Source organism: Anopheles funestus, chromosome 3RL (assembly GCF_943734845.2).
Source record: "Anopheles funestus chromosome 3RL, idAnoFuneDA-416_04, whole genome shotgun sequence".
Taxonomy (NCBI): Eukaryota; Metazoa; Arthropoda; class Insecta; order Diptera; family Culicidae; genus Anopheles; species Anopheles funestus.
The window spans coordinates 41,514,241-41,536,499 of record NC_064599.1 but is presented as its reverse complement, the minus strand read 5'-3'; the positions used below and the strand labels follow the sequence as shown (position 1 = coordinate 41,536,499).

The window sequence follows — 22,259 nt, the reverse complement described above, 5'->3', positions numbered from 1 at the left end:
CATGTTAAACGGCCAACCGAGTAGAACACAGCCTACAAACGTGCATCTCCGTGCCACCGGGTCACGACGTGAGAGCGCCTGTTCGAAATGCGCTCAGTTTCTTCGAAATCCTTACGCAGTACGGTTCGTCGGAGAAGTGCCCGTACGCAGTTGAACGTTCCGTGTCCAATTTGCGTACACAAATCAAACAGCCAAAACGCACCGGCACGTTGGTCGCCGGTCGCACTTATTCATCCTGTGGTGGAGCTAAAGGTTATTCACTCACCACTACCTTGCACAATCGAAAACCCGTGCCGATTTGGCCATCGGTGAGTTTGTGGTAAATTTTGTGTGGCGTCCGTGATTTTTGTCGTACCAAACGTGTGTTCCCGTTCCCGGCACCAGTCAGATGAGGGCTTGAGAAGTTCGTGCGTGTACGCATATGTATGAGTGTCTGTATGTTTGTGAGTGGTTTAATGTTCTGTTTACCACCGTGTTCACGTAGCAGCGTAGCATATCCATTCTGGCAAGCATAAGCGAGCGATCTGCCCGGCGTGTCCGTTCCTAGCAGGGCCGAGAAAGATGATTGTACATTAAATTCATTACGAAGCATCCAACCGATTCGCACAAATTTTATCCACGAAACGATTGCGATACCGGTGAATTCGCTAGAAAACAAAAATAAACCGGAAGGAGAACCAAATGCTCTTCTCGCTGGGATTTGTTGGATCGAGAAATTTGAAACCATCCCCTTGAAAGGGCCCCGCAAATCCGTGTGTGCGTGTTTGTGTGTATGTATGTGTGTGTGTTTTACCTGCGTATAAGGCTCACCTGCCTTGCGTACGAATAATTACCACACGGCCGGATGTGTCCCCACAGTTCCGTTTCAGAAGGTGCGGTTTAAAGATGTCTCTATGTGGACGTGTGTATAGTGCGAGCGATTTTTAAAGTTTTAATGTGAAGGCGTATCTGACGGATCCTCGGCCACTTAACACAGACGGCTGTTCGTTACACCTTCCTACCTAGTGAATGGGTATAGTGATCATAGATCATACCCGTAAAGATAACAGCAAACCCGGTAAACCGCATGGTGCAACTCGCAACTTCACGAATGCTGCCGGTGTTTTGTTAAAATATCCACAAGTTTCAGTGTTACCGTCCCGGTGTCGCGGCGAAAAGTTTTGTGCAAAGAATATTGTGCATCGTTTGAGCTGTTTGTGTTTTATGGTTTTTGTTGTTTTCTCTCTCTATCTCCCTTTCCACCCACATTAGTTCCAGCAAACGAGACGTATCGAGCGTGGTGACGCAAACAAAACGCTCTTGTGGTTGTCATCTTAAGTGATAGTGAAAATATACTTACCCGTGCGGTGGGAACCAAATATTCCCAGTTGCCGTAAAACAATCTTGCTTTCGAGCCGGCTCCTTCATTTTCCAAACAGTCACGAGACGAACAACTTCCTGACCCTCCGCCACAAGGGTAAGTTTTGCAAATACCAGCATGCCCGACTGTATTCTTGGAACTCGCCAGTCCCCCAAATGTGCGAAACTCATTAATTTTGCAAAAGCATTGCGTCTTGTTGAAGTGGAGCAAGCGTAACCACACGCCGCGTAACGCATCCTATACAGTGATCCACAGACAGGCCAGCCACGTGTAGGATGGGACATTTCGAAGAATGTGTCACGTCCTACACCATGCCAGTGCCAGCTCTTGCGTAAGCACCAAATCTTTGCAACGTGCATAGTGTCCTTCCTGTAAATGACTGGAAAACCAGCTTCGTGTTTCGAACTGTGGACACAAAATTTTAAAACCAAAGGCAGACGAAAGAAAAAGGGATTTACCAGTGGGTGGCACGATACTAGAAATGAAACTTTAAACAGCTGCAGATTAAATTTGGTCCCAGCTTTGCCTATGTTTGTTTCGCTGGATTTTGTTTTTGCGAACCACTGCCACGTGAATACAAATTTCTTCTATCTGCCACAACACACCTGTAAACATGCTAAACGTTAAGCCTTCTTATATCAGCACCGTAACCCGTACAGGTTGTTCAATCTCGAAATCATCTTTCCTCAGGTGGCGGATAAGTGGTACAAACGAGTCACGAAACACGCTTCTCACTCTCCGTGTGAGCTGCAGACTCATGAAAATTGTAGTTTTGTAATTTATACACCACTTGAAGGACGCTTCATACAGAGAATTCGCATCCTTGAAACGGGCTCCAACCAACTATAATGAAGGACAGGTAGAACCTATCGGCTTCACTTTCGATCACATCCCGTCTACATATTTAATACCCATAACTTTACTACTTTATCGTCCATCTTTATCGCCACTTTTTTGGAGTAAAACGAAGAACTCCCAGCTATATCAACGTGTATTGAAATCAAAATGGTCAACGCTTCGTTTTATGTGTTTGTTTGTTTTTTTTTTGGCTCAGCCATGTAAAAAGTCTCCCGATACGCCGACAGTTATCGTTGCACAAATTTTAAGGCAGACCAGGCCACCAGATTCGTAAGGCTCCAGACAAAACATTTCAATTAAAACTCGTTCGTCTGTCTGGCCGGTTCGAGTGACTTGGGCAGATTTCAATTAAGCACCAGTTGCATGGGGTTTTTTTTATCTGCAACACACAACCCTTGTTCCACTCAATATCGTCGGAGCTCAGTACCAAATCCGCCAACCTTCAAATGGTTCGCTTGTCAGAAACGTTCGCTCGCGATTTTCACCATCACCCGCAACGCCACTCTGCACCGATCAAGTGCCAACCCTTAATGCGCCTCCTTGTTGAGTTGGTTCGCTTGATTTGCATGCAGCTTCATCAACTTTACTCCCCTCTTGGTAAAAGGCTCAACCAGCGCGAACTGACGAGAGCAATGGTTTTGATCTCGCAGGAACTAAGACTGGTACAGTTTAACCCTTTCGCTTCATGTGGCGATCTGAACGAAAAAAAACAAACAAATTGCTTTTACCCTTATGCACAACGTTCCAACAGGAATCCTCGACACGACGCACTTCGGTTGGATTGATTTATTTTTTCTCCCCACTCTGTCCGTCTGTTGTTTGGATCCTTGCTGCGAGGACGGTAAGAGGATTTGCTTGACTACCCACTTCGACAAAATTGGCAACCCCTGGTGGTGGGTTAGTGGAGTAAAAATACTTCACCGTCACACCGTGTCGGCGAGTTACGGCGATTTGCTGGGAGAATTTGTACCAAGCTTCATATTTCGATCGTGCAGCGGATTAACCAGATGACATCCGTTCCATATGCAGGCGAGTAATTGCTTGCCCACAACCGACGAAAGCAGACAATACTTGTAAGATCAGGCCATATCTACACGCGAAGCCAGAATATAAGTGGGAGATGGAAAAATAAGTCTTAATCCTAACATTCCTCTAACGTACGTTGTGCTGGACCGAGAAGCCGCCTCCAAGCGCGAGCCCGAATCAAAACGAAGCATTGTCCTGCCAGCAATCCCGATGGAGTCGTTAGGGCGGGAAGTTTGTCTGTAAAATAAAAATGAAATACATCGCGATAAACCACTCGATCGGTGGAAACGACATCAGGACAGAGAGCACCATCAAGTGGCTTAAAACCAGCGGTACGCATGTATGGGGTAGTTTCTTTTTTTTTGTCCTATCGTACCATAACTGGTTGCCAGGTTCTTGCCTTGTTGCTGAAGATCGACAAACTAAGCGATAACTCGATGCAAGCACTTTCCGTTGATCTGGTCTTGCTCATGAGTGGATTATAATTTCTTTCTTTTTTGTTTTTTGGTAAAGATGACGAGATGAGTTTTCAACCTTTTTTTGGTTGTTTTCCACATACACGACCACTCAGCGATCGTTGAACCGACTGCTCGATCGTACTTAATGATTTATAGAACGCAACAAAATATTTCACATACGACTTTTATAAATTGGTTATGTCACTTCCTGTTGTACATTATATTAATTCAATTTCCCATTCGCTTTATTCATTATCTAATAAGGCACAAATAAAAGCAAAGGGTGATCGAACCGACTGCGCCCTGCGTCCAGCTGCAATAAATGCTAATAAAAAAATCCGTACCCAAGTACGAGTCACTCGGTTCCCGGGTCCCGAGTCGCACAACCGAACAGCTGCGGTTCGATCGCTGTTCATTTACCGTGGCCAACGTCTCCATGTTATGCTACCGAGAAGGCACCCTCTCATAGTCGCACTGCGCACGGGCTCGAAACACTGTGTGGACATTAATTAAAATGCGCGCGTACCAATAGCGCGCTCCACACATGATACGCTCGCTGCGTTGCGCATTAGTTGCGATACGCGTCACAAGGCGTGCCCCGGGAGTGAATGTCCTCTCGTCGGTCGCCGCATCACGGTCTAGTGCGGGTAAACCATCGCCACGACAAGTTCAATTCGCTGACTAACATTTTGCCCGAAGTTGGTTCAGTTTGAAGTTTATTGTTGGAAGCCATTTTTGCATTAAAGAATGGTTCTCCGCTGCAGTTACGACAAAGTTTTAACCGCTTAAGCAAAGCTTGAATCTATTGTGTGGTCGGCGTTTCTTGAGGTGGAGGTGGAACTTCTTCTTTCCATTCCACACGGTTGCTTGAAACGGCGTCTTTCTTCCGCGCAAAAGCATGCAATTTATTTTTAGGAAACCGTGGATGAGCACAACACCGGCCGATTCCCTTTCGTCTTCTTGGTTCACATTTACGGTACGGTCCGTGTGTAGCCCTGCTGCACGGTGGAGTCCGTTGCGCTGGCAGCTTAAACCCATGGACATAAAACTGTGGCAGTTTGCGCAGTTTACTTCCCGCATAATGTACGCCACCGACAGGAGCATAAATCATGATTCGGTAGACGCGGGTGACATTTTGGGCTTGTGGTGTCGGGAGAGCGGTGTGGGTAAGGACTAAGCCGTGTGTGTGTGGCAAGTTTTTTTTATTGACTCACTCACCATGCCAATAGCCGGCAGATCGATTCAGAGGGTCAAAATGGCCGGCGTTAAAGTTCGAAACCTTTTAGCATACTTCTCTGGAAGTGTTCGGGGTTTTTTTACGAGCAACATTTGACTTATTTTAATAACTCCCTGTACTATCTATGTCTGTCAATGGTGTTGTTGGTTATCATTCGACCATGACCACTGCAGGAGCGGGCATGACTTTGGGCAACCGCACTTTCCCCTTGGAATAGCGTTTTTCCCAGTGAAATATGTTACCTTCTCTGTAAGATCTTATCAGGATTGGTCGTTTTGAGTCACGAGATTCTAAAACCGTGTCCGTTATCAGTGGACAAAAGGATGTCAGGCAAAGATAAGACACGTTCCAATCGAAATGACACAACATCGTATAAAAATTAAGGAGAAAGAAAGATAGCATCGTACACAGGGTGCGTTCTTTGCCTCTAATGGTACATTAAATGCACTTTTTACTTTCTATGCGGACTATCGCAAACGCACAAAAACAAATTAAAACATTTTTGTGCATAATACTCGGTGTTGCTACTTTTTTGGTGAGTTCGATTTCGGTCAACTCTCATGCGCAGCGAAAATCGAGGTTTTCCTCGAGGTTGTTCATTTACTTCAGAAGACCAATTAGACGAAATTTTATATAAATTATTTCATACAATAATATATTATTTTACTAGGCAATAATAATGTTACTAGCGTCTCGAAATGATTAATATTTTATTTCTCATTTTCATTTCTCTTAATTTTTGGTTTGCTCGATTTTCCCTCACACAGAAAAGAGAATAAAAATTTGCCAGACTTTAACAATTTCAACACTTTACAGTAAAACCTCTTTTTTCCATTTCAATTGCACAACAAATTTCGCCGGTTCCAGTCGCTCAAGTACAACTGATAAAGAAGCAAACAAAAACACGCACACAAAACGGTATGCTTACTTAATTTCCGCCGGTTTGGCAACAAAACATTTCCTTTCAACCGCTAGAAGAAACATGATACATCGCTCAAAAACCGCACAAAGGCCACACCGTCCTATGTTGTGGCGCGTTCTTGACCAGGTCAGCAGGTTCATGTGGAACATTTTTTTTTTGCTTTCGGTAAAATCGAAACCACCCCTCTACCTGTCAGCAAGAAAATGTTTTGCTTACTGTTGTTTTCTAAGGTTTTTTTGTTGCCAATTTGGTTTTGCGTGGAAGGTGTTGGTTTTCCGCTATATCGTCTTGACAGACTTGCTTCAACCTTTAGCCGCCTGTCAACAACTTCAAGGCGCCCCGGTCTGGGAGTTCACACCATTGCTGTATGTCTCAGCAGTTCTGTTTCCACGCGAATGTTACTGTTTCAGCGACCTGCCAGACGATTTGGGCAAAATTTGCGTGCCCGATCACAGTTAGAACAATCGTTGGCAGCAGGTCACCTCTGATTATGTGGTTCATTTGGTTTGGAAACAAAAATTGTTTTGGTTTTGCACTTTGGATACGTTTATTCAACTCGAACTAAATCGCGAAAGATTAAGTCAGGAGGGGCCACCAATTAGTACACGAGCATACCGTAGGGAAAATAGTTTCTCAAATGTATTTTTATTATGTACCTTTTTTACATGTAAGTTGTAAAGATCAACGAACTTTTGTTCGACCAAAGTGATGAACATCACGAAAACGAAACACTCATAATCTTCCTCGCATACATCATTATGATGACAATGTTTTCGATTATTAACATTTCCAGTAACTTTTGCCGCAAGGGACCATTTTTCCGATTCGTTCCGGGCTAACAGCAAAACACAAAAACGCATATACATCGCCAGAAACGAGCGGTTCAGTAGTCGTAAAACGTGCTGTCCCAAGGAAATTTCACTCGTTTCTGTCCCACTACATACGTTACGAAATCCGTCACTTGCCAACACACAAACCGACCATGTTTGAAGCATAAAATAAGCAATTTTTGATGCATGATTATGTGATTCGTTCATGCTCGTGCTTTGCTCGCCAATGCTGAAGCTGATGCGTGCGGGGGTGAAGAAAAACGATCAAACAGGGAAAGTTTTGTTGTTTTTTTTATCTTTTCTTGGTGGGAAAAGTGATTCATATCCCAATATAGAGCCCTCTTACCATCAGTCTGACACGAGTCAAAGTGGATTGACTGCAACATTATGTGGCAAGGGGTCACGAGGAAATCACATGTTTTCGAAGAACAAAAATTCCACCGAGAGAGAATGAGTTCAACCACACATTGCCCTTCTTTTGATGATTGTGATGTGGAAATGAAACATCCATTCCGTCATGATGTTCTCCGAATCTGTAGTGACTGCAATTATGTATGCTTATGCGGCTGGTGCATTCGATCGACGACCGATGTTGTCATTCTCATCATCACGTTAATACATATGTGTGTTTGTGCTGGATCACTTTTCTCCACACAAAGTAACTGCAAAGTGGCACGAGAGAGAATGCAGCATCACTTCCACCACGCAAACGTTTTACATCGACAAAGTCCTCCAATTTCGATTCCAGTTTTCGGTCAGATGTTTCGTGTCATGGCTTGTAGGTTAAGTTTTTCGGGTCGATAGAAGGTATTTTGTTTTTTTTTTGTTTTGTTTGTTCATATTTTGTTTTTGGACGTTTCTGGTAGAGCCACTCATCGATATCGGTTACAAGATGAATCGATACACCCGTGCCGCAGCTGCCCGATACGATGAATATCAATCAACACGCTTAAGAGGTCACGCAGCGGCATTCTATTCTATCGATCGATCCTGTACCCACTTCAAACTTTATGGGTGTGAAGTGGAGGATAGAAATTTATGCCCACCACAAGAATGTACAGGGCAATTCAAACTTCTAAATATGCGCTCTACTTGCTGAGGTAAGCAATTCGTCATAATTGGAGAAAGTTGTAGAACACTTTTGAACGGAAATGTTACAGAGAAATTTGAGGAAAGTTTGCCCTTTTTTGGTAAATTATTAACGATTAATCTGTAAACAGTTCGTCTGTCTTAGAGCCATCAAATTAAGGGTTTTCTAAGTCGCAAGATGGTTCAATTAATCACATGTGAGTCGTAAGATATTTCATTTCTTTCTGCTGCTGTAGAAAACTAGTAATAAAAATATTAGGAAAAAAACATAAAGCACAATCTGAAAATCACACTCACTACACAGCACAATCTAGATACACCCACTTTAGATCACAAAACCTGTTTCTTGAGGCAGTTTCTTGAGTCACCAAAAAAAGGACATACGAAACCGGAAGAAGCCATCCACAACAATGCGCTCCCGGTAAGCGTTTGAGCAAAACTGCGGCACTACCACAACCGCTCCCTCCCTCTCTCTCTTTTTCTCTCTGTGTCTCATTTCTTTCCGCGCCTCAATTAAAGCTGATGTGGCGGCAAAAATTTTCCTCTTTCGAAACTTCCTCAACCGTGATGCGTAACGGATTGCAATGGTGCGGGTTAGAAGGATGAAGAAGATCTTCTGATTCGCGGTAGCTTTTTCCTTCCACGAAATGAGTTATGCTCTGCGTTAGACGAAAAAAAAGCCAGTACCCCGCTTATTTGGTAAAGGAACAAGTTCAAACCTACAGCAACAAAAAAAGAAAAGAAAAGGAAAAAAATAATAACAAGCCACTCACCAAACAACGTCTTCTAATCATCTAGATTAAGCACTGCGTGTGATGTGGGCCTTTTTTGAAAAGAAAAGCTGAAGGATAACGATAATCATTAAGGGCAATCTCGGGGGAGCAGTAGCACTCAGCAGTGGACCAAAACCAAAAAAAAAAAAAAAAAACAAAACAGCTCGTTTTCTTTTGCTGCCACGGATAATTCGGATAAAATTGTAAATATAAATTTATACCATGCTTTCAAAGCTAACTCACCTAACTCAGAAAAAAGGCTAAAAGCATATCATAAAGAAATGGTTTTGGACGTAAAATCACAGAAAACTCTCCAAAGACGAGTATACGGGAACCGTATCGGAAACGAAGCACCGAACCAAAAGCAGCAGCATGATCAATCTTTTTGGGTCGACTTTGAGTCAAAGTGAAACGAGCAAGTGATCCCTCAACTGGGACAGTTGTGTTTTTTTGTGTAGCAAAGAAAAAAAGGATTCGTTCACTGTTCGCACACACACACCTTGAAACATGGCATAACCCCGGCGGGTTCGATGTGATTTAATGAAGGAACACTCCCAGAAGGCTGACCGGGCAAATGGCTGGCGGCATTTTTCTCCAACGCGGACAGATTGATTCCTTGGTGAAGCACTCAACCGAACTGGTAGGCTGGTATAATAAAATGTGAGGACGAAACAAGCTACACACACACACATACGAAGGCTCTATTGCTTACGGAACGCGCCCCAAGTGCGTGTTATAAATGGATTGTTGATCAGCACGAGCCTTGGAGGAAATTGTTGAAGCCATCGTTCATGTCCATTGTCCTCGGTCTTCATCTCTATTTCCCTGTCGAGTGAGATGCACCGTACACGCATTACACGGCATGATTGATGCGGTCAGGACCACCATCACCATCACCGCAAAGTGAAACATTCAATTAAACCCTCAACGCTGAACCATCCCAAGTCCGTCGGATCGATCGGATGCCGAGAAACTGTCGATGACGACCGATACCCATAATGGTAATATTCAAATGAGCGTCTGAGTGAAGTTTCTTTTTCCTCTCCCGATCTAAATTAGTACCCTGGCACGGTGGTGATTGAAGCGCGAGAAAAAAATATTTCCTCCCATATTTCTCTGTTTTAGTCACGTTAGTTTTTTTTTACCAAAAAAAAGAAGATGGGAAATTCATTCCGATAGATAGGATGGATTTCAATTTCTACCCAGAACAAGAATCGCTTCAACCGCTCTACCGCATCGTGCCATCATCATACACGGGCAAACGGCGGTACACCTTAGCCACCCTGCGCGACCGGAAATTGATGGTGGTGATTAGAGCCGGAATGACACCATTAGATGCCGCCTCCACCGAGGTCAGGCCGGCATTTGTTACACCGGAGTATGGTTTTGTTCGTGTCTCGTGCGATTCGTATGCAGCTGGCTTCTTTGCAGCCGTACAGCACTCGCGGAGGTAACGCATCGTACGCTAGCCAAATGCGATCCCCTGTTCGATGTAAATAAACAGACGAGTGACGCACAGTTAAATGGGAACCAGGTTTCAGGGCATGTACGCAAAGAAAGACGGCAGAGAAGCAGCATCCGCTAGATGTTTCCCTCTTACTCGATGCAATGAACGGGTTCTTGGGCGCGTGTGCTTAAGACAGTTCAACAATATTCTGGTTATATATTAGCTGATATTTTGTACAGCTAATTGGGTTCTGGGCCATTTTCCCTCTCTTATCGCAGTGGAATGCACTATAAGCATTTACGGTTCTTCCCTATCGCAGACATTCAATCTTGCCGCTAGGTTGGAGTTTACTATTGTTTTGTTAGAAGTTTCCAAAACTGTCATTTGTGAGGGAAAATGTTTTATTTGTTTGTCAGATGCTGAACGATGGAAGATAATTTATTTGCATGAACAGAAGCAAAAAATTAGATGCGAATATAAGGGGCAGAAATTCATTTCAATGGTTAAGTCGGATTTTTTCGAGATCAATCAACTTTCATTGTTCAATGTTGAAAATTAAAATATTTATGTGTAGGTATGTGTTAAGAGAAAATGTCCTCAAAAAGTATAAACGAATTAGACACCAATCACCTTAATAAAACAAAATCTTTCCTTCTGAATTCTTTTATAAAACTTATGCACGTCAAATGAATAATGAAGGAAATCGAAACTGTTATTCTAAACATAATCTACACCACGTTTCAATTCCTCGTCAATATTGTTGCAGCATCCGCGAGAAGTGCTTTCCCCTTTGTTTTTATTGTGCATTTCTCCGTGGATGAATGCTAGAGTTGATCATCGAAACATCCGTTTTTCAGAATTGAGGATGGAAATAAAATAAATAAATAGTTTTTGTGACAAGCATTCGTTGAGTTAGTGCATATTGGTTTCGAAAAAAAATCTAGGGATCCATAATCGTGTCCAAAATGTTTACTTAATTTATATGCACCTTTAAATTTATATTACGTTTATAGTTTTTTATTTTTTTACATACACCTAGCGACACTTCATGAACAATGGCAATGAAAAGAGTTTCAAAATGCAATAAAAAATTGTTGTCGCCCCATTAGCAAATCGATAACACTTAAAGTTTACTCCTAAACGAGTAACTTCTTTACTGCTCAGTGGGGATTAATTCAAATACGTATACCTCCCAAATGATGTCATTAGTGCTCCATTCTTCCTCGCAAAACACCCCCCCAGGGAACAAAAACCATAATCTAGCCATATTTGGTTTTCCATTCAACTTCGACAAACGGTTCGTTTGGAAGCGATCGCAAACCTAGGACTGTTGTTTGTGTTGCTGAAATAGAGTATTTTCGGGAAAGCATCTACGATTAACGGCATGAAACCATCGGCTCGACAGGCTCGACTGTTCAAATGAAACGCGTTTTGTCGACCGGGGTGTAGCTAACGAATAGAACCGATTGATTTCAAGCTGAACGAATAGGGTAAAAGCGCACTATTGCGCATACAAATTGATTTGTCATCAGCTGGTGAACGTGTAGAGGACGGGACGGGACAAATGGTATGTTTGCATGAGTTATTCGAGTTCAAATTGAATATTCATGTCGCCGGGAGCTACTCACCCGTAAAAAATAAACCTTCCCCAAAACGGAGCGGCCCAGGTAGAATTGGGGTAGGCTAGGCAGTGCAATATAACGGGCACTATCGATTATGCTGCTACTGCTGCTGCTGCTGCTGCCTTCCGTAACTGATTTCCTATCACAGTATTAACTCGATGACATGGGAAATGGAGCGCAATGAAATACAGCACTTCCCCCGAGCAAAAGCGTTTTGTGCGACATAACTTCCCGATAAAGGAAGGAAATTGATTAATTAAGATCAGGACGACCCCGAACCGCAATCCTGTATGTAATTTTCCATCCAACTGTTGAAAGACAGTTTTGAGTGTTTGAACCTCTGTAAAACAATCGCCAAACCACAGCCAGCGTAGAACTTGCGGAGAAGGATAAAATGCTGAGCGGCGGTCGATAAAGTTCGTAAGGCGTTTAGCTAATGGACCATAAATCAGGAACATTCCTTCACATTTAAACGTTCATTAATCGACTTCAGACGGTGCGGAATGAATGTACGGATCAACCTTTTGAGCATTCGTTCGTCTGCGGTTCCGCGTGCTAGAGAAGGAAGAGAGGTATTCCAATAGAAGGAAAGACCCACAGCCCAGAGCTCTTCTGCTTGTTGGTAATCGTAAAATCGGGTTTGGGGAAAGAATCGAAACCTTCCGGTAATGTTTATGATTTTATGCTCCCAACAATGGACTGATTCACGGTGCAATTCGTTCGACTCAGCACCACGCCGCTCCGGTTCAATATGGCCGCGAGGGTGTTGTCGGTATGTTGAATGCTGTTAAAATTCCACCAAGATTACTACCAGCGGTCAGACTAATTTCTTCATTAGAGACCCTTTTATAAATCAACTTCTCGCGCTTAGACTTTTTTCCCCTTTTTATATTCTCTCTCTCTCACGTTCTGTTTCGATTAATCAATTCTTTCCTCTGTAACGACTTCTACCCAACCACGGTTTCCATGCCTAAACATCATCTTCTCCACCGATTTGTGATATGAAAGGAAAGCATTATTTTTATTGCGATTTTCAGCGATAATATTTCTACTTTTTACGATGCTGATGCTCGATCTCGCACCACTTCATGAGTTCGACCCGCCAGCAGTGAATTCACGCTCATGTAAACGTAACGCAAACCTCGGGGCCAAACATAAACACCGCACCATCGTAGGTTCTTAAAGTACAGGACGTAGTACGCAGCACGATGGCACGTCCAGCGTGTTTTGTGTGCGCCTTGAAGGGAGTTTAATTAAATTTTTACTACACTCCACGCAAATGGCCGCTTTGTGGGATGAGTTTTCCCACGTTATCATGCGGTTATCCATCTCTACCTCTGTTCAACATGAAAATCATGTTGGATAAATAAAAAATGCAAGTTTCTGAGATTCCTTTTTTAAGGAACGTCGACCTCATCGTTACTGCATGATCATGTTGAACAAAATCTTTAATGGCTGCATGTGCTCTCAGAATCTATCCACTGTTTGTTTTGCTCACAACTATTTACTTTACATCAATTCTTGTTTAGAAATAACCGAAAATTGCACCGAACGTCTTTAACATGGTTATGAATTTGAAGGGCTAACCTTTCATACGTTACGTAAAGTTCGTTATTCTCTTGAATGAACAAGATAACAGTCCGAACCGATTCGCTTCTGGTCATATTTCACGCCTCACTTCTTCTATTGATTAATAGCTCCATCAACCAAAAAAACCCAATTCGCCCAATACCGTCATCAAAACGTACCGCCGGAATAGTAACGAAAAGGTCAAAACGTTGACTGGTCAGACATCCGATCAGCATTTTATCTTCCACAACACATCCAAGATGGAAAGCCCTTGGAAAGGAAAATATGTTCATATTTTATCTAAATTTATATGATGATTGAATTGCCAGCCAAGGAATGGCCGATGGTCTCCTTATCTTGCTGAAGCACAGGGTTTGAAAACTAATCCATCCACAGTAGAAAGCACAAGGTCCGTGTTGTTGGCCATACATTTTGTTTTCTTTCACCATTTCCACTTCTGTTTGATGTGTTCAAAAATTACATTACACCGCACGTCTTGACAGGGATGGTTTCTTCAGTCACTCATGCCAGCAAACATCAAATAGAACGCGATTGTATTACAACGTTTCTACTTTCTCTGTCTCCGTTTTAGGTGAGTTGCGTTCGCGAAACGGCAGGTGATGGAAAAGATCTACTGGTTGAATTAAATTTCCTACCACCACGGGCGAACTGAGTAACATTGTTTGTGTGGATCCAATTTCAAACTCCGGTCTGAAATCTGCATCCGGCATGAACTGACACCGCGACTCACTGCCGTCAAGTGTGTCTAACAAAAGCGTGATAGTTTTGTACAACATAATTTAATTCGACCAACGAGCAGCACCCTTTAGGAAACATTAACGTACCTCACTCGAAAGCCTTGACGGAATGATTGTAGATGGATTTAATGACAATCTCCCCAGTGCGGGACACCGTTCCACCCCATCCCTTTGGCCAAGAACCTTCGGTTCGCACCGGTTTACGGTGGAAGATTAATTGGGCCGTAAAGAGCATAAACACCCTCCGCCACAAACACACCCGGGGAACAGACCATCGAAACCATCTACTTCCAGATGAGCTCGAGTGGTTCGTGTCCGGAGTTGTCTCCCGGGGTTTGGGTTTGCCTCACGGATTGGGTAATAAATTTTCCACCAGTCTGTTGGAAAAATGATGACATCACAATGGTGATTGTCACCGGTTGTAGAATCGGCTCTAGCTAGTACTTAAAGGAGTTCCACTTCCTTAACGACAGCGACCCGGCATCCCCAGCAAGAACCCCCGGCAGTGTGGCAAGATGCGGAACCACCGTACGACACGACCATAAAGTAACTGTTGATGGCTTCGCGGTCTAGTTTAAAATGCAATCAATATTGTTCAACTTCCATTTCCACTCGCATCTTTACGAGCAAAGTGAGAAACAAAAAAACTTTGAGTCAATTTCATCAAAACATCTTCAGCACGCGGATGTAATTTCTCGACTACAAGTTATTTAAATATTACGAATTGTAAACTTCCATATTGTGAAATTTGATTTAAAAAGTATTACTTTCTGCGATGTGATGTGGTTATCCAAAGTTGGCACTATGGAAGCCAAAAGCTGTGGTTCAAGTTTATTGGTGTCCAGTGACCTCATCAGCAACGTTTGAACTCACCCTTAACGACCCATTACTCAGCACATTGCTCACATCACGGCATATCTGACACTCGCCTAACATCCCACATGGGGCACGTTAATATTTAAAGCATCTGGATTTCATAACCGACCAACGGTTTTCATCTACATCAGCGCAATGTGCTTGTTGCAAAAGTATCCAATTTTAGAATTTGGGGATCACTCAAATGAGGAAAAAGTGAGAAAAATGCACACCCTCCGTGATCAAGATTCAGCCTGACCTACATACGTCCAAAGCTGACGGCGATCAACTGCATCAGTGGCGGAAGCAAACGTTAAGATGTCCGATGCGGTTGCCTTCAAACTTGGATTGATCTTAGGCGATTTTGAGTTCGAACTCGAAACGAAACCCAGAAATGTATAATTTTATTTTTTCCTTCGCTATATCGCACAATTTTAAAATAATATTTTTAAACAAAATTACCATTCAAACAACAATGATTTTGTTGCTAACTGCATTTATCCTATGAATCGTCGATTGTGATCGAATTACAAAAACCACAAAAAGCGATGATCTCCGCCAGTAAACATTTCATTGAAACACGTTCGAATGTAATCTTTTCAATACCTTTAAGACACACTAACACACACACAGACACGTACACGTTCACATTTATTTGAAATTCAATCGTAATGGTGCGATGGAAAATGAGCGTCGATTAAATTTAGAACATCAAAACCAAACTCTCTTTCCCGTACCTCTGCACAAAATCGGCGCCGCATTTCGGAAAGTCAACCCAGCTTGACCAAAAAGAAAAACACGCACACGCAAAACACGACGCGCCACAGAACAAATGGCCAACGGCCGTAAGCAGCATCACGCGTCATGCATTGATTTATTTTCGAATGCAAAGATTAATGCCGCCGCGTAGTTTGCCGCTTTCGATGTCGTTGTCCCAACGTGCTGACGCTACGCGCTGCATTCCGGTGGCTATTTGGGTGTGAGTGTTGGGCGCTGATCTCCACGGACGCTGATTGTTGCCTGGGCGCCGGCGTACATTGCGATGCTAAATGCAACTACTGCAACTGGTACGAAATGATATTTATAGCATGCAGTTGCGTTCGCGATGCATCTTCCTTGAAGTAGCGTACACTTTACGCCAGCACAGAGACCACTAGCGTGATGTTTGTTGTGTTATGCGTGCAGAAGTGCAACGGACGCCGTAAGAAGTTGTACCTTCTTTGTGTGGAAAATTGATTTAACAGGACTTGGGAAGCTAAATGGGACGGAAAAATGTTCCCCAGTTGGTGACACATACGGCTGCTGCTTACAGTAGCAAGGAAGTGGCCTGTTCGCACCATGCCACTAGTGATTAAGTTTTTGCAACAGTTAATTAAATTAATCAAAATAAGCCACGGTAGTTGGATAGAAAGAGAGAGCACTTTCAAGATTGTTGACTTTTCAGAGACCATCAACAGTATTGCTTAATATGGTATCTTTCGGACGACGTTAAAAACACGTAAATAACTGAAGGAGCTTCTACAGGAACGTTAGACCGTAGTAGACGTATTAAACGGATACATTTTCTTGATTGTGTTATGAATTGTATTCTGATGGAAAAGGTATTGCATTGAAAAATACCTTTTGCCGTTTCAAAAAGTGACGGGTCCAATTTGAAAACATGTATTATGAGTTGATTTGATCAGTTAATCGTTCTGGCCATGCAGTACTTCGATACACCGGAAGGCCTCGAGTATTTGATTGTTCTATGATAATGGTAACCGAACTAAAACGTAAAACGAACATTATCAAATTTTAATTATAATATATTTGAGTCTCAATAACCACAGCTAACTCCTCACAATCACTTTGTTCTATCATTGTCGTCGAATTTCTTAATATGGCAGGGAAGGTCTGATCGAGATTGAAAACGAAATTTGAACTTCAGTAGGACTTGTTATAGAGTTGTTTATTAATAAGTCTTTTATTTGTATGGTTAAGCAATAAATCGAATAAGCTAATCGTGAACAACCAACTTCATAACTTCAAAATTTCAACTATAAAAAAGAATGTGGAGTGTCTTACGTTTAATTTATTTTATTTCGATTCTTCATAATCTGGCCATGCAACGCAGTTTGTATGCGCAAATTTATGATAAGAACTTTAAAATATTGGTAACATAATTAAGGTTTTTATGCTTTCCGTGCTAATTTGATAACTTGAGAACTAAATTGCTACCACAATCAAAAGTGTCAGTCAAATTAACAATTCGTTTGGAAAAATAATGTTGGCATTTTACTATATTTGAAACTTTTACCATTGTTGCAGCTTTCGGCAAAGCACAGAACAAGCACTTGCGTTTAAAAGACACTCTCCACGTACGTCTGTTGATCCAAATTTACTTCTATGTCGGTAATCATACCTTATGGAACAACCATACTTTCACTCTTCAAACTTCGAAAGACCTACCCGCTGTTGCTTAAAATGTAGTTCAACACTTGATAACAACTGTGCCTGAATGTCGCATCCATTCCATACCGGTTTGTGGCGTGTAAATGAAATTATCTCTCCAATGAACCGTTTTCAAGTATGCTTCAGACACAAAGCTTCTGCCGAGCAGGATCCTTGACACGATACACACAGCCCCGGCAGCACGATCCAGAAATAACAACAGCGATGTTTGTGCTTTCGCTCGATGAACCTTCATCAAAACGTCCTTTGCATTAGCGATGATGCTTTTTTATGACTGGAATTGATTGAAACGATGGCGCCTCTTGTCTTAGCGAAGCCATACTCATTCATCTCGACGCTGCCGTGTTCCAGGATCTGCTACAGACGTTCGATGACTCACAGCTGGAAATAACTGACGATAGTTTTCCTGCTTCACTGCAGGATGTTCCATAAACAGTGGCCCACTTTCGAGATGAAGAAACGGACGATAAGCGATAGATAGGCAGGATTTCTCAAGTACACTCCCTACGGTGGAGTTGCTTCTCACTGTGTGTCGAACTTTATCGTACTAGCGCCATTCTACCGCTTCCTAACGAAGGAATCGGAGTTTCAACTTATGAATCGTAGCTAGCGCAACGTCAGCAGCTGTGGAATTTCCCATTTCCATACTCGGTATTCTCCACCGGGAACAACATCAATGTAATTGAATCCGCTTTCGGTGATGTATGAGATCATCGAATTGAGCCATCGTCAGATGAAACTTAGCGACCAACCGATGGGATGTCGCGCGTCCGGAACAAACGACAAATGGAGCCACATAAATCATTCGACATTCGCCGTCCGTGGTTAGGGCCACGCGAGACTAGGGCGTTGCACATGAAATTTTAATTAGGGCAAGAATATTTATGAAACCCCATCCGAACGCGATGCAACGCGATGTGCATTCCCCCCTTTAGCAGAATGCAATTGATACTGACACATTCAGCATCGCGCACCCGCATGTGCATTTGCTCAATATACAAAATAATGGTCACAAAATTAACTCCCAACCATGGTCGATGCTTCTTCATATCTTCTACTGGCGGTCTGATAAAGCTATTAAAATCGTGGAAAGCCAACGTTCCGTGACTTAGGTTGGTAGGATGATTAACGCCTGCCTCAGTGTCAGACCCAGGCGAGAGGTTGACCTTTCGGGGAGACTATACGCATTGGGGATAGAATGTGTTTTTTTGGGTGGCGTGTTAATTTGGGAAACTGTTTCAACCGTTCGGGCACTGAAGAGCTCTCACACGCAGTAGCTAATTTACCCACTACAACAAGCGGCTCGTTTCAAGTGGACCACCAACCACAAAGTAGACAATGATTGAAAACGAGTTTACTACTTCTTAAAAGGGATGTTTGAATACTGAAAAATCAAGGTAAAATTTTCGATTTCTAGCTCAAAGCACCATGACTGCTTGCTCTAAAAAGTATTGATTCGAGTACAAATCATTCGGTACACAACGAAATTACTCAACTGATACACAAAAAAGACACTCGCATGTCTTTGATTGCTGTAAACGAAATGAAATTCTTGCGCCATGACTATGTTTTCGATGCTATTTTTACATAAATTACGCGCGTACGCTCACAACTTCCTTACGCGACGCATTATCATCGACCTTCAAACCGGCACCAAACCGGTGGCCTGGTAGTCGACATGAGATTTTCGAGTTAATCCGTTTCTAGTCTGCTCAGGGCACGCACCACCAACGACGAGATGAACGGATGCGTCTGAAAACGCACAGTCCAATCTACTACCCGTTCCGTGTAGGCACACTGCCACGTACTTTCCGGACTGTGTCATAAACATTGGTAAATCTCTGTCTCTTGCTGTGACTTCCGAAATGGAACAAACCCCTTTGGTTTTCTCGCGGCACATCCGACAACGCACAATGGAGTAGACAACGTTATCACCATCGTTAGTGTACGCGTTGGAGCGTACAGCACGAGGGGAGTATAAAGTTTTTGGGGACTACATTCTAAAACTGCTCCCGAAACTAATTGCTTTTTTGCGTGTGGTATTATCATCTGTGGCGTTCTAGAGTTTATGGCGAGTGCTTTAGTTTATGTCTGAATTTTAATACTCGTTTCAATTAGTCAGCGCCGCTTAATTGCTACTTTTTCTTAATTAAATAAGTTCATTCTTTTAGTGATGGTTGTTTTTTTGTGTATTTTTTCTTAGTTTCTGGTTCATTTCTTTAGTTGTGTCTTTCACTTTTGTTATTATCAAAAATGTATACTTTCGAACTTCTTTCTTGGATTAACAACCTCTAAGATCACGTCGGCCATTTCTGGCTTACTAGACTTGTTTTACCACATAGCCGGATAGTCAGTCCTTACTAGGGGGGACACGGTCCGGATAGGATTTGATACCCGGTCTTATCGTGTGGAACCGGCGCCGTTTAACACATACACCATCGGGCCGCCCCAAAACTTTTGAACTCTTCTGTATAAATATTCAGGTTTTTTGTACATTGGGAAAGAAGATATTGTTAAACATTTTGAAACTTATCTCTAGCAATATGAATAGGCCTTTCCACACGAAGTAAAATAAAAAGTCTCTTCATTTCTTATTTAAAATGCCTCGATGCACGGACGAATAATCAAATTTCAATGTTCCCTTGAAAAAGTAAAATTTCTTCTATTTTTCAATCCACCATAATCCACATGGTATAAGACCCATACTGGCGGATGCTGATCAAATTGTTGTTCATCTTCGGCACATTTTCCAATAATCAAACTCTCCGGCCCCATATGCACCCGATGCCCTGCCGCGATGCGTAGGTGGTTGAGGCAAAAATGCCATACACACATCGGAATGTGGCCCAACGAAACACACAAACACAATCGCTCCAAAACTAGACCTCATTGGTGTTGTGGAAGGCGTTTTTATTACATCGATGAAACAGATCGCCTTTTCGGTCCGTTTTCTGTCAGCTTTTTTCTTATATCAAGTGCCCCCGTATGAGGAAAGTGCGTCAGGGTGCAGATCCAACATTGAATACCCAAAAAACCCTTTTTTTATTAGCTTCAAATAACCATCCTGCTTCGTCGGGCATACTTCCCCGCTAAAAAGGACTCTCAAAAGTGATCAAGTATGAGGCAAAATCAAGGGGTTTGAAAATATTTGGCTTGATAAATGAAACCCAATCGGAACATGCCTTTTTCGTCCCACGCGAACCAGCTGAAGAATTTCAATCCCGTGGAGTTCCGCACACGAAGGCAAGACCCTTCTACACCGCACGCAATACTTTTGCGAGTGCAAACGAATGTGTTGAGCTCAGTTCCTAAACTCCGCTCAAAATACCTATGCTTGAGCATAACTGTGACCATGAACTTCTGCTGCTCCACAAGGGACAGATTCGGTGAATCCGACAACTTTTGCAAACGTTTTTCATCCGTTTGTGACGCTAACATAACAGGGATTGTATGCTTTATTTTCTATTACCCAAGCACATCACGCAATCGTGGCTCAACAGTGGGGTATATCTCGCGAGCAATTGTACAAGCGAAAGAGCGGCACCCTTAGGGTACCCACAGACGCCCGAATGCATCACCGACTATCGCTTCCCGTGTTAATCAGCAAAGATTAATCTAGCAGATTAGTTTGACAAATAGGATTAAGGAAACCCTACCACGTACCAGTGTCCGTGTGGGATCGTTTCCCAGAACAGATCCAAGAAATAGATGAACGTGTCAGCTGTTGAGATAGCGCATTTTGTTAAACTACAACCCCTGATAGGACACAAAACCCTGTTTATCATCCGACCTAGTGCATCTTCCGATTGTTTAGCAAAAGAAAACTGTTTTACATCTATATCCAAACAAATGAGGTGGGTTGTTCGAAAATTATTATCATCATTTTGTTTGTACAAATATTCCATCACGTTTGTTGAATGTATTTAATGGTTTTCTGATCGATTGGTCCCACAGGAAACCAAACGCATCAAACACACGGGAATGCCAAACATTATTATTGCCTCATCAAATGCCTCCCAGTATGTTGTTGATAACGATGGGATGTGGGGGCTTTTTTTGATTATTTTGTTTACTGCCCAAACGTGCATCGTAGAGAATTGTTTATGTGTTTTTTTTTTCATAATTCTATTCAATCCAGTTGGTATTGAATTTTTTTAATGTCGAAATCCCGTGGGATGAATAGAGATTATGCATTCCATCAGATAAAGCTATTGGTGCCTGAAACGGCGTACATGTTAGTGGCGGTGATTGGTGAATATTAAACACTTTCCGCGTGCTAACGCACGTCATAACTAATGCCACCGACACCTCGAAACAACCAACTCTAGCTTGGCAAGAAAAATAGTTTTCATTGTGATGTGGAAAGGTTCGGAGCCAATCACGTCTCCGGTGTTATTGCATAGATGTTTTGTAATGATCGGTGTAAGTGGCGTTCAAATTGATTTGTTCGACGAGCCGTACCCGGCTAGAAACGGACAGTTGTCAATCGGATGATCGTTCATGACACGTAAAGTACAGCTAATTCCAATGGAATGCTAATTGAACTTCAATTAACATTATCCTTTCTATTAAACATTTCGATATCAGTTTTTTATTAGTAGGCAATTGAGCAGCATTTTGAACTGTGTATGTGCGTTGACTTAATGAAATTTACTGTGTGTTTGTTTTTATTCGAATTACTCGAAACCAAATTTATCAAAAACGGTGCACCCTTTCGGGACTTCAAGCTGACAACAAGCGCAGCATGATTGGGCGCCCGTGATGCTACTTTGTTGTATTGTACACGATTCGAAAAGGGCCAAACCTTGCAGCAGGCGGAACACATTCCACAGGGCACGATTTCAATGTTCCACCTTGAAACAGAGAAAACAAACATTACAAAACGATGTGTGTCTGGCTTGGGCCATGCAGTCAGTCTCCGCCGTTCGGCAGCAAATGATGATGGGAAGCATGAATCCACCAACATCACAAAGAGCACGTACTTTGTTTCTATGTGTGCGAGCA

At 42.6% G+C, this 22,259-nt stretch overlaps 1 protein-coding gene across 9 annotated transcripts in view; it reads left to right on the top strand.

Moving 5' to 3' along the window:
* LOC125771863 (uncharacterized) overlaps window positions 1-22,259 on the top strand; it is a 104,960-nt gene that overhangs the window by 35,193 nt on the left and 47,508 nt on the right. For 2 of the 9 annotated variants that reach the window (XM_049442962.1, XM_049442963.1), the window contains exon 1: window positions 82-1,456. The exons of 2 other annotated variants lie outside the window; for them this stretch is intronic. The gene's annotated coding sequence lies outside the window, so the exon portion shown is untranslated. Of the gene's footprint in view, window positions 1-81; window positions 1,457-22,259 lie in introns of those variants that run through there. 5 more of the 9 variants (XM_049442966.1, XM_049442964.1, XM_049442958.1 and 2 more) reach the window with 4 other exon arrangements.